We start from the raw sequence: 11,954 nt of genomic DNA on the forward strand, positions 1-11,954 counted from the left end.
AGGTGATTGGCCTATATTGTGTGACAGTGTTGGCATCAGAAGACTTAGGAATAAAGATCACATGACCATCATTTTGAAGGAAGTGCGGAGTAGCATAGAGTTCATTATATAATGTTACCATATCCACGCCTATGATATCCCAATACTGTTGATAGAGTGCATACGCCAAACCGTCACTCCCGGGACATGAGGTAGGATTACATTGCTTAAGCGTGTGAAGTATTTCCGCTTCTGTTAGTGGTGCAGTTAATGTCTGATTATCAGCCGCTGATAATTGTGGGAGCAACAAATTTAAATAATCGTGATACCCTTGGGGAGGGTCCGTAGTGGCAGCATATAACGTTGTATAATGGTCAAAGAAAACTTTTTGAATGTCAGGGAGGGCCGTAAGTTTGGTATTATTATGATTCAGGGTGTCAATCACCTTCCCAACACGACGTTTATGTTTCGCCATATAGTGATAAAATGTAATGTGTTCATCGGGCAGACAGTCTCCGTCTGGCAGGGTATGAACATATTTGCGTACATCATTAGCATGAAGTTGTTTTATCCATGCCTTCGTTTTGTGAATTGCAATCATATTTTGCGGAGAGCTGGGCAGGATCCAAAGTTCATGCAGCGCTCTGTAAAGATACGCTAGGGTGTCACGCTGGTCTCGTTTCTTTTCAGCTCCTTGCCATTTGAAAAAACTTCTTATTTTAGGCTTCACATATTTGACCCACCAGTAATTTAGTGTCGGGTAGTAGTGACGTTGGCGGAGCCAGTACGTCCATTTAGTTCTAAACAAACATTTCGTGTCGGCGTCAGTAAGTAATTGAGTATTCAATTTCCAAGCTGTTTTTCCATAGGTTGTAGAAACACCTAGCGCAAATTTACATGTCCAGATTACTGCGGCATGATCACTGAACGGAACTAATTTCAAATGAATATCAGTGATGGAGGATACTAGATTAGTGGTTGCCAAAACCCGGTCCAACCGACTGCTCATAGTAGAATTTTTAAAAGTGAATTGGAGATCTCGCCGGTGGTGGACCCAGACGTCCTTGAAAGGTATTGATGAAACTAACTGCTGTAGGGCAGGTGATGGAATAAACTTTCCCGTGGTATCAATTGCTCTAGAGACAGCATTAAAATCGCCTGCAAGTATTATGTTATTCGGAACATTCGGAAATAATGGTAAGATTTCAGTAGAGTAAAACTGTTCCCGTGCTATTCGATTATTAGTGCCAGAATACGAATAAATATTAATGATTGTAATATTGTCACAAGTAATGCTAATACCCCTACCAGACGGCAAATGAATAACATTTGAGACCTCTATACCTCGTTTACATAATATAGCTGTACCCCGGTGCGCTGGTCCTATATTGACATATGCAATATATTGGGGTAAAAAATCAAATTCTGCAAACGCCACTTCTTGTAATAAAATAAAGTCAGTCGATGTTTGGTTGATAAAGCTTCGTAAAAGATTGCTATTAGCATCACTTTGAATTCCATTCAAATTTAAGGTAATATATGATCGAACATTTGGCTTACGAACTTCTTGCATTGACCCGGATATAGCGCACAGGAACAGCAGAAACAAAAAGAAAGGAAATGACCTCTCTGGTACGTTTCTTAACACACGGTACATTTGTAAACAACCTATATAACAGCATATAATAGAAGACAATGTAAATAAAGCTTTCGTATCGCAGGCACTATTACGTAAATCTTACTTTAGAGTCAAAATTACGACCAGACCGTGAAACTATCAACCTTGAAAAAAAGGGAGAGAGAGAGAGAGAGAGAGAGAGAGAAGAGCTGTGCGGTGTGTTGTTGGTCTCGTGTCTGAAACGTGTAAGATCGCAGAACGATATAAACACTTGGAACATGGTTTGTTTACGAATTCACTGGCTAACATTGTTTTCACCATTTGCTGGAGTGAGGGAAGACACTGCACTAGAAGGTCACACGGATAAAGCACTTGTTACGTCATTCCGTTCAGTAGATACTTTTGTTTTCATTTTCTTTGACACATTTGCACTTTGCACTGGCTGTAACGGAGGCTCTACTACAACAGGGGGAGTCACATGTGCTTCTTGGTTAATAGACACTTCAGGCTGTTTACAGTCGGGCGAGGGGTCAGATGACAGGGTCGTTGCAGTAGTGGGAATCATCTTGGGGGTAGCATGAGGGGCACTGCCCTCTTTACTCTGCTTCTCGGATACAGTTGACTGAAGAGATTCACTTTTGAGGGGCAACTGGGGAAAATTCCTCTCATCCTGTAAATTAGGAGCCGAAGGGGCGGGGGTGCTCTCTAGGACCATTGGTTGGGCAGTAGAAACCGTTGGCAACTGTAAATCGGGTGAAGAAGGGCAATAACTAGTAGTTGTCGTCATCTTACCACTGAAAAGTTCAGTCATCTTAAATGCAGTGGGAGCTGAAGTAGATATCACCTGGGGTTTAACTTTCCGTGGACACGCACTTGCGACGTGGTTCGGGGCCAGACAAATAAAGCAGGTAGGCGGTTGACCTTGATACATGACACTAGCACGACACCCACGAACCACAATTTTAAAGGGAATATGTTTCCCTAAAATCATTTGAACGAGTCTATTACCATTATAAACTGGAAATGGTAACGTACTGGACCACATTTCCTCCGTGACATGTATCACTTGTCCATAGGGGCGAAGCACTGCACTAAGTTCATCATTAGTGATTTCCATGGGGAGATCCAATATGCGTACACGGGTATATTGTATACTTGCACTGGACAACTGTACTTGACTTATTGTGCCATTTTCATGCTCAAAATTCATGGTTTCCGGGTGCTGACGAAGAAAGGTGTCCACGTGATCTTGACATTTAAACTTGATGTACAAACTATAATCCTCATTATGAAGTTGAATCGCTGCAATGTCCTGAATATGTAATTGCAATTCGTTAGTTAACCAAGCCTGTATCCTGGCTACACTGGGCCTGATAGTACGCGTCATCTTGTCAAATGCAATTCGAACTGTATTTTTACGTAAAGCATTCATTGTAAGTGGTACAAAACTATCGTAGAGTGACACAACAACTAAGATTCACTAAACAAAACTATGCAGAAATCCGGGTTAGGTACACTGACAGACACACTACTGCAATTGTATCAAACACAAAGGCCGTCAAGGCGAACGTATAACCTAGTTACAGCGGAGCTCACACACGAGGTGCACTACACCGCGTCTCACAACGAACTGTGCCGCTCGACCAGTTCGTATGTCTTCAGTGAGAATCTTTTGACTTTTGGGTAAAGTAGTTTCCTGCTCCACACTTCTTTTTGTTTATGTCGATACGACTATAAGTTTGTGGTGAATATTTGGCAGTTACAGGTCTTGCAATGCATAAAAATCTTTTTCGTATAAATTATATTCAATTTTACGTCCTAATAACTTATATACAACAGGTTGAATCTGTGAAGTGATTGGGGTTGGAGTGATCGTAAATGTTTTCATAGTTAGGAGCCTGGATATGCAAACCCGCTTAACGTGGGGATTTACTTTTGAGAAATTTGGTACATGTTGGTTCTCAGTCTCCGTACAACTTGGAATCGTTTAACATGAGTTTTACGGAAAGAAAAGAGGACATCATTTGGAGCATATTTATTAAAGTAACTCAAACTCCATCAGATAAGAAAACAACCATACGAGCTCGCAGCGAAATGTGTAAGAAAGAAATGATTGGTTTAGTTCAAATAATGAAGAATCATTATGAAAAATGCAATGCTGTTGAAAAACTGAAAACCCAAACAAATGGTAAGAGTGTTGATACGAAAATTGCTTCTGATGATTCTAACATCAGTAATGTGGTTGAGATGCAACTGGGAACTTTAGTTAAGAATTGATTTTGTATCAGCAATATCTTTTTCATTATATTATGAAAATTTTATTTCGACCCTGTTCCCCACCTCAGTTCTAAATTTTCTTAAAAACTTTACACGTTGGCATAGCTTGTATGAAGGGAGCAGGTGAGAAAGCGCAAGGTATGGCAGTCGCTCGCCGCCACAAATATATGTTCTGTCTTAACATGGCATCGAACATTGTGATCTCAAATTGCTGCGAAGCGAAAAAAGATGTTGCAAATCCAATTACACAGGAATGTACTCATGCCGAGGGCCAAGAAAACTTTGTAAGAAGCAAGTCCCCAGGGTCCCCATCATAAGGCTCGAGGGGTCAACCGCAACATTTCAAATGTGAACAGGGGGCGGATGATATTTCTCTGATAGATACAACACCGCCTATAAGAAACATTTGCCATATGAAGCACGGGTTTCAAAATGGCCGCCAAAAATGCACGTTGTTCTTGTCACCGAGCAGATATTTTTGGCGGCCATTTTGAAATCCCATATAGTAAATATTTCTGATATGCGTTGTTGCATATTCCATGATTAATCGAAAGAAATATAACTCGACCGATGGTGCTATTTCAAAGTTTGAAGTGGCCCCTGGGACCCTATGATGGGGGACTTGGGGGCACTTGCGTCTCACAGAAGTTTCTCGCCCGCTGACATGGGTACATTCCTGCACAACTGGATGTGTCACAATTTTTTTCGCTTTGAAAGTATTTCAGTCGCAGAGTTAGGTGGGACACTCTGGATACATCATATAGGCAGTGATAGTACTGCACACAGCAACACACAGCAGATCAAACCCTTGATTATGTTTGCTTTCTACTGGTGTGGATATGTGATAGAAAGACCACCAAAGGTTCCGATACCTCTAGAGTACTGTTTCGAGACATTCACAGGCGATCATTGTACCATGTATGACGGATTGGCAGTATTCCGCTGTGCTCACTGCAAATGTATCTTCTGTTTGGACCATTGTCTCATCGAACAATTGCACGTACGATGTGGACGAGCATGTACAAATGATGCGAAGGCTAATGCCTCTTGCCGGAATTTTCTTTTTGTGAAGCGAGTGGCCTAACTATATTAGAATTGTCAGGATTTTCATGGCCAGTGCTGCCAACTTTGGAACTCGTTTTTCTTTTCGACTCTAGGCACGTCGGTTTCCTGCATAGTTGGTGCTTCTTGTTTTGTTCATTCTAATATGCACAGCTCGTGATCAAATGTGGCGCATTATGGCCAACTTCGTCTTTTCCGTATTTTTCGTACTTCTGTTTTTTCTGTTCTCTTTTGTTAGATTGTACCACTGATTATACAAGTCATATCTTATGTTCTACATGACACTGAATATTGCACTCACTACATATAGTGCTCTTTGCAAAACACGTACTTTTCATTGCAGTTGGCAACACTATTAACCCCACTGGTGGCCTTCATTTGTTCCCTATTGTGGCAAGTCTCTTTCTATACATCACTTGTCAGCATTGTATCTTGCCGTGCCCTCCTTTTTTGCGGAATTTACACTTTTCCCCCTTGTCCAATCTTGCTGTTTCCCGAACTTCCACCCCTTATATTTCTTGAACCTATTGCTATGGGCAGCTAATTTTTTGGGAATGCTCATCTCTGTTACAGCTCTTTCAATTGGCATAGGCCACATCTTTCACTGCAACTATCATTTTCGGAAGATTCCCTTGTGAGCAAAGTCCAACATAAAAAAAATTAAAGTTTTTACACCGAATAAATACAGATTTTGATCAGTTATAATCCATTTCCATTGACCGTAAGGAGCTATAGGCTAGAGACCTGCACGGGCCGAATTTTTCGGCCCGAGCCCAATCTAGCCCGAATGTACCTAGGCCCGGCCCAGCCTGGACCCGAAATTTTTTTGAGATTTTCAGCCCGAGCCCGGCCCAGCCCGATAAGTTTTTTAAAATTCTTGGCCCAAGCCCGGCCCAGGCCTGATAAATTTTTAGTTTCCTTTTGTAACATTTTTCAGGGGCACACTTCTTCAACGTTTGCCTTTATTCTAATTATCGTTTAACGAAAATCAATAGTTATTAAAGAATTGCAATTAATCGGCCCCAGCCCGGCCCGACCTGAAGAGAAATCAGTGTCGGCCCGCCCAAGCCCGGTCCGGCCCAAAGAAATAACAGAGTCGGCCCTCCCAAGCCCGGCCCGCGGGCCAGGCTGGGCTTAGGGTCTCGGGCTGAGCCCGGCCCGTGCAGGTTTCTACTATAGGCTTATATTACTCTCTTGTATACTTTTTGGCCCAATGATTCCAAAGGTGGCTCTACTTTCGAGGCATGCTTAAAATTCTGGAAACTGAGGCTAAGCAATTTCCAGTTTTAATCATCTGTATATTCTCCGTATTTATTTGGTGTAAGGACCTCAAGCTTGTTCTGTTGGACTTTACTTATCAAAAGATTTCTAAAACTGCCTTACTGCCCCCAAAATCTGAAATCCAGGGTGGGGATAGAGCGCTTGTCCTCCTGACGCACTGACGTCCCTGTCTAGTGGCTGCCATATTAAACTATCATACGCCCTTTCACGTGGTTTTAGTTACATTTGTTTTGGACTCTTGACTGAGAAAATATTACGTTTTGAAATAGAATTCATTTGCTGACCAAAACTGAAATTTATTGAAAATGGATTTGGATCCATTGTGCTCTGAACGCCCCAAATATTACCTTTCTTCAAAAAATTATTGACTCAAAAAAACAACCAATTACATAGACTTGAAGAAAATATTCTAAAGTTAGCACAACATGAAGTGTGCTTCAAACATTAATTTTTGAAATGTTATTATTTTAAAATAGTTTTATTGGAATCAGTGTTCTGAAATAGTATCAAATTTTGCACAAAAATTTCACCTGCCTCCACGAGAGTGAGCTCAGCCCCTAAAGGTTTAATTAGAAAACTTTCAGAAGCGGTAACTTCCACATGACTTGTTTTAGGGATAAAATAATCGCAGAACCGTATTTCTAATAACATTCTAGCCTTATAACATGTAACACGACTCCCTATACATTTGAAATTTCGAATACCAAGCAAAGGTGTCCACATGATGCTTGATAGCACCATCTGATGTGTCAGACCACTTCCAAGTTTCATCATTCTCCCTCAACCCGTTCTTAACACACAAGGATGGTGAGGAGTTTTGTTTCGTCATGATAGATTGTCTGAAATCTCCATAGTATGTAGATTTTAAAATCTACCTATAGGCTTATTACAACCAAGAAAGTACTTCGGGAGTCACTGGCAAAAAGGTGTAATAAAAAGGGTTCGTGGTATGAAATACGTTGAGAATTACTAATCTACACTGAAGTACTCTGTACCCAACACAGTGTAATCTTAACAAGAATAAAATAAATGAAAAGATCGCTTGCAAGAGCAAAAAAGTCTTAATAAATACGTTACTACAGGATTTTGAAATGTGTTTAAAATCATGTTTTAAACTGTTCAAAATGTTTAAAACATGTTTTGTGTGTGTGTGTGTTTTAAAACATGTTTAAAACATTTTGTACACCTTTTTCATGTTTTAAACACATGTTTTGTTTGTTTTTTTTTAAATATTTTTTACAGCCCTGGCTTGAACTCGTACAACATAGACGCCTTTACGGCGCTCTGTGGAGGTCCCATGTTCACTCTGACCTTACGTAAGTTCATGGTGTAACTGAACTGCCACAACTAGGTAGTATGTTGGATATACCCATACCAGCAACTGACCTTCGCCATATCTCCATTCGCGTTCAATTACGGTATGAGGACTAATTGACACAGACCTCCACAAAAAAGGACAGAAGTTTCTTGGTTAGACCTATCTTTATATTTCGAATCTGTATGAACAAAGTTGCACGGAATCGAAACTTTTGACTTTTTTCGAAAGTCTTTATTGTGTGCAACTGCTTAGAGTCGTACTACACCTAATCAAATTGATGTAAATATCGTAATATTCTTTACAACGATTTAATAACTGAAACCATTCCGGAGATAAAGTAAAGTTTGCTACATTTTTTAATCTCATGTAATTCCGTAAACTTGGAAATACAAATACTGAAACTTATTGTTGTTGTTATGTTAGAAGCAAAGGAAACTAACAATTGTATCAGGAAGTTTCCACGAATATGCCATTTTAAGCAATATAGCAATATTTGCCAATCCTTTCCATATTTTCATATGGGTTTGAGATATGATATGCTGTAAACGACAGCATGAAACTATTGAAAACCATCCACGTAATGTGATGTGAAACTTACCCAAACACTTTCTCCAAATAAAGATCTTTGAAAAATGAAGTTTTCAATTTCTTGTAACTTTGTTCTTAGTTGTTAGATGTACACCACATGATGATCGTACACCACTTTTTAAACTCGGTTAGAAATAACCTTGTTAACGGTAACGGAACCGATAGCTATAAATTACTTTGACCTAGTTTCGATTTTGAAAACAATACCGTTTTTTAGGAAAATGAGTTTCGGTTCTGGAAACGAAAATTCGTTTTTCAAACCGTTTTTAGAAGCAGAACATATATTCTCAGAAAAATTAATTTCGGTTCTGGAACCGATATTCTTAGAAAAAATAATTTCGGCCCTAGAACCGAGACCAATTTTTGTGAGAAAATTGATTGCGTTTCCACGATTAGATCTATATTCTCAAAAATAGCGGTTTCGGTTCCAAAAGCAGAATAATTTTTGCCAGATAAAATCTCTTTCGATTCAGCAGCGGTAACTATTTTTTGGAAATTCCTGTAGAACCCATTTACGCCTATCGGTAGCATTACCATTAACAATTCTGATAATAATTGATAATTTGTATACATAATGTGTATGATATATAATCATATTAAGTAGAAAACTTAACAAAGGATTTGCCAATGGGATAGTTGGGGATAGTTGTCACTAAGATGCGTTATCCATCATTATACCAAAAAAGCACAACCTTAACCAGGGCGGATCTAGCCCGGGGCCGGGGGCCTCGGCCTCCGAGTTTTTTCAGTGATAAAAATAATGTATATATAGGCCCTATATATTTTAAAGTTTATAGTTAACTCATGATACACTTATCATAGCCTGGATTCTGGCTACCCCCAGTTTTTGCCTTCTAGATCTGCCACTGATCTCAACATTATCCTGGTACTTCTTTTCACACCAAACGAGTTGAAAATAAACTCAACAATGGAGATATAAGACCTTCAGTTAAATTACTAATTTCTGAAGATATTATCATCATTACCTAATGTCTCTGTTTGAGAAGCACTTAAGGAGAAGCACCCTTCACATTCAGACACCTTTGCTGTACCAGATCTTTTTCCTAAAAATCAGCCTAACATACCAACATTTTTAATTTCTGAGATATGCTATAAAATCTTCCCATCCTTATCAGCTCGAGATATTGATGGTCTCCGTTCTTTGATTCTTGGGGATTTATTCATACATCACGAATCAGATTCACAGGAAATATTAAGCTCAATGATTACAGAATTACTTAATTTAATCCTTTCAGGTAACGTACCTCACGAAATAAGACCAACCTTTTTTGGAAAATCACTTATTGCACTTAAGAAGAATATGGTGGAATTTGGTCAATTGTAGTGGGCAATATTTGGAGAAGGATATCAGTAAAAGTTATACGTTCCAGGATTATAGAATCCATCATAACTTTCCTTTATTCTCATTAATTGGGAGTGTGGATCTCCAATGGAGCCTAAGCAGCAGGTCATATCTACTTTTCTACTCTTCTTTCACAGCAAAAGGTTTTTCTGCAAATAGACTTTCATCACGCTTTGAATGAGCTGAGCCGAGACGCAATGCTACTCACAATAATAATTTTCCATCGGTTTATTACATGTCTATCAACGCTTTGATTTATCACTATGTCTATCAATGCTATGCACAACCAAGAACCTCTCTCTCTAGGCATTACTTTAATTTTACACTATTTGTGTGATGTAATAGTTGACAATATATCGCATGCGTATGAAGTTTTCAAGCATTCTCCAAGAACGTTGTCATCGAATGGCAAAACTAAACGTCAAAAAATAGTAAAGGGGATGAGATTCTATCCTCGTCTGCCGAGTGGCAACTCGGTACACTAACCACCTGATTATACTGCAAAGTATTGAACATCATTCATATTAGTGAGTGTCCCGTTACTTTTTCTTCTTTGCCTGATTCTTTGATGATTATTTTCTTTAATTCACTATGATAATCTTTGGTATTTATAATTCAAATATTTCGAAACGATAAATCTCTTACTTCAGAAACTACTCCAACTGGAATATTCTTTACAAGAGAAATGTGATCTTTCTATATTTTCTACAGGCCAATCAGATTATTCCTATTGGTTACGGTTCAAACTATAGATATAATTTAGTGTCATTTTGTTTTATGTAATGATTCCCTCTGTGCGAAGTACGGAAGAAATAGATGAATACTTTCTACGTTAGGCCTACTTTCGGCTCAAGAATATATATATTAGAGACCAAAGGAGAAGCTTTATGAATTGGTTTAATATATATGATGTAATGTACTACATACACAGCTGTGACATATTCGTGATTTTCTTACATCCATACCCTTTGCAACAGAATGTATATTCTTTGTTTGTTCAAAAAAAAATAGTAATTAGAATATGAATCTATGCTAAAATACACGTAAGTCCGTTATGCTAACCACTATACCAAGAAGACGACTGTAAAAGTTGTTATTGAGCTCTTCCGTGGCTAAGCGGTTAGCGTGTGCGCCTTTGACGTGGGAGTCCCGGCTTCGATTCCCAGCGAGAGCTCACTTGGTTCGGTTTCCACGTTAATCAATAGGTCCCGCCTCGCTGCTGAAAAGAACGTTAAACTCAAAATTAACTCAACTCTAAAAGTTGTCCATCTGTGTGTATTATTTATTACCTTGATAATCTACACTTCGTAGAAGCAAGAATTCTATATCATCCAGTAAAAAAGATTTTGATTTTATTTGTCTTTTTTGTTATATTTTATGACCTTTTCGTATATGACAATTACATAGTTACTTGATAGCAACGTCCAGGTAGTCAATATCTCTGCTCCAAATGGTCATGTTACTCTGCAGCAGAATGGAGGGAAAATAGATTTCCCTATAAGTTTAGATCTGAGGGACGTAAGGATCTACAGTACTTTTTTCTTGAACATTTTTTCTTTTTTTGCGTCAAGATTTCTATCACTAGAAGTGTACACGCTGGGACAAAAGTCCTCACTCTTTTTCTAAAGTTGGTAACTTCGTTTTTAAAAATTGGTTCTGTTGTTTGATTGTATATATAAAACGTTTACGTTTCGTATCATTATGTCGAGAAGGTAATATTGGCCAAGTGGTAACCGTCAAAGATTAATCAAAATCGGGATCCTTTCACATTTTCCATTATTTTACTTAAAACGTCATGTTTTGGGGGGACAGTCTCTGGAAGGAAGGCTCGGTTTTTATGATCAGAAGTGTACAAAAGGTGATTTAACAAGAGCTCTTTCCACTTAGCCCCCACCCCAACCATTCCTTATATGACTGCTTTTTTTAGTTTGTGATCACATGATTGTTCTCGGTTAGAATTGGGAACATGCTTCGCATAAACACCCAAGTAATAGCTTCGATCTCACTTGAAGCAATGTCCTAGTGCAAATACAGTAGACCCAACAGTAGAAAACCGTAGATCAACCAACGTTGGCCCTGCACTGTAATTGGTCGCTTTGCCAAGCAGTCGCCAAATGAAAGAAGTAAAATTTGAATTGACACTGCAAGGTCGAAACTGTTAAATAAACGACGCCAAATTGATAACTGGTCAACACAGTTTAAGCTACGTTTGGTCAATTTTATTTTTGCAATTCCCAATACACAACCATGCTGACCACTAACCTACGTGGGACCTATCAAGTGTGCTGCTAGAGTAAGTTCTGTCTCATGTATTCCCAGTACTGAAAAAGGACGTTAAGCTTCAGTGTACTAATCATTCCTCATATGTAGAAGAAGAATAAAATACTCTTAATTAAAGTTTGAAACCTACGTAGAAGCATGAGTTCAGACCCTAATGTCATGACATGAAGGCTACTTCATTGCTCATA

Source organism: Thermobia domestica, chromosome 15, assembly GCF_964235325.1.
Source record: "Thermobia domestica chromosome 15, izTheDome1.hap1.1, whole genome shotgun sequence".
NCBI classification, from domain to species: Eukaryota; Metazoa; Arthropoda; class Insecta; order Zygentoma; family Lepismatidae; genus Thermobia; species Thermobia domestica.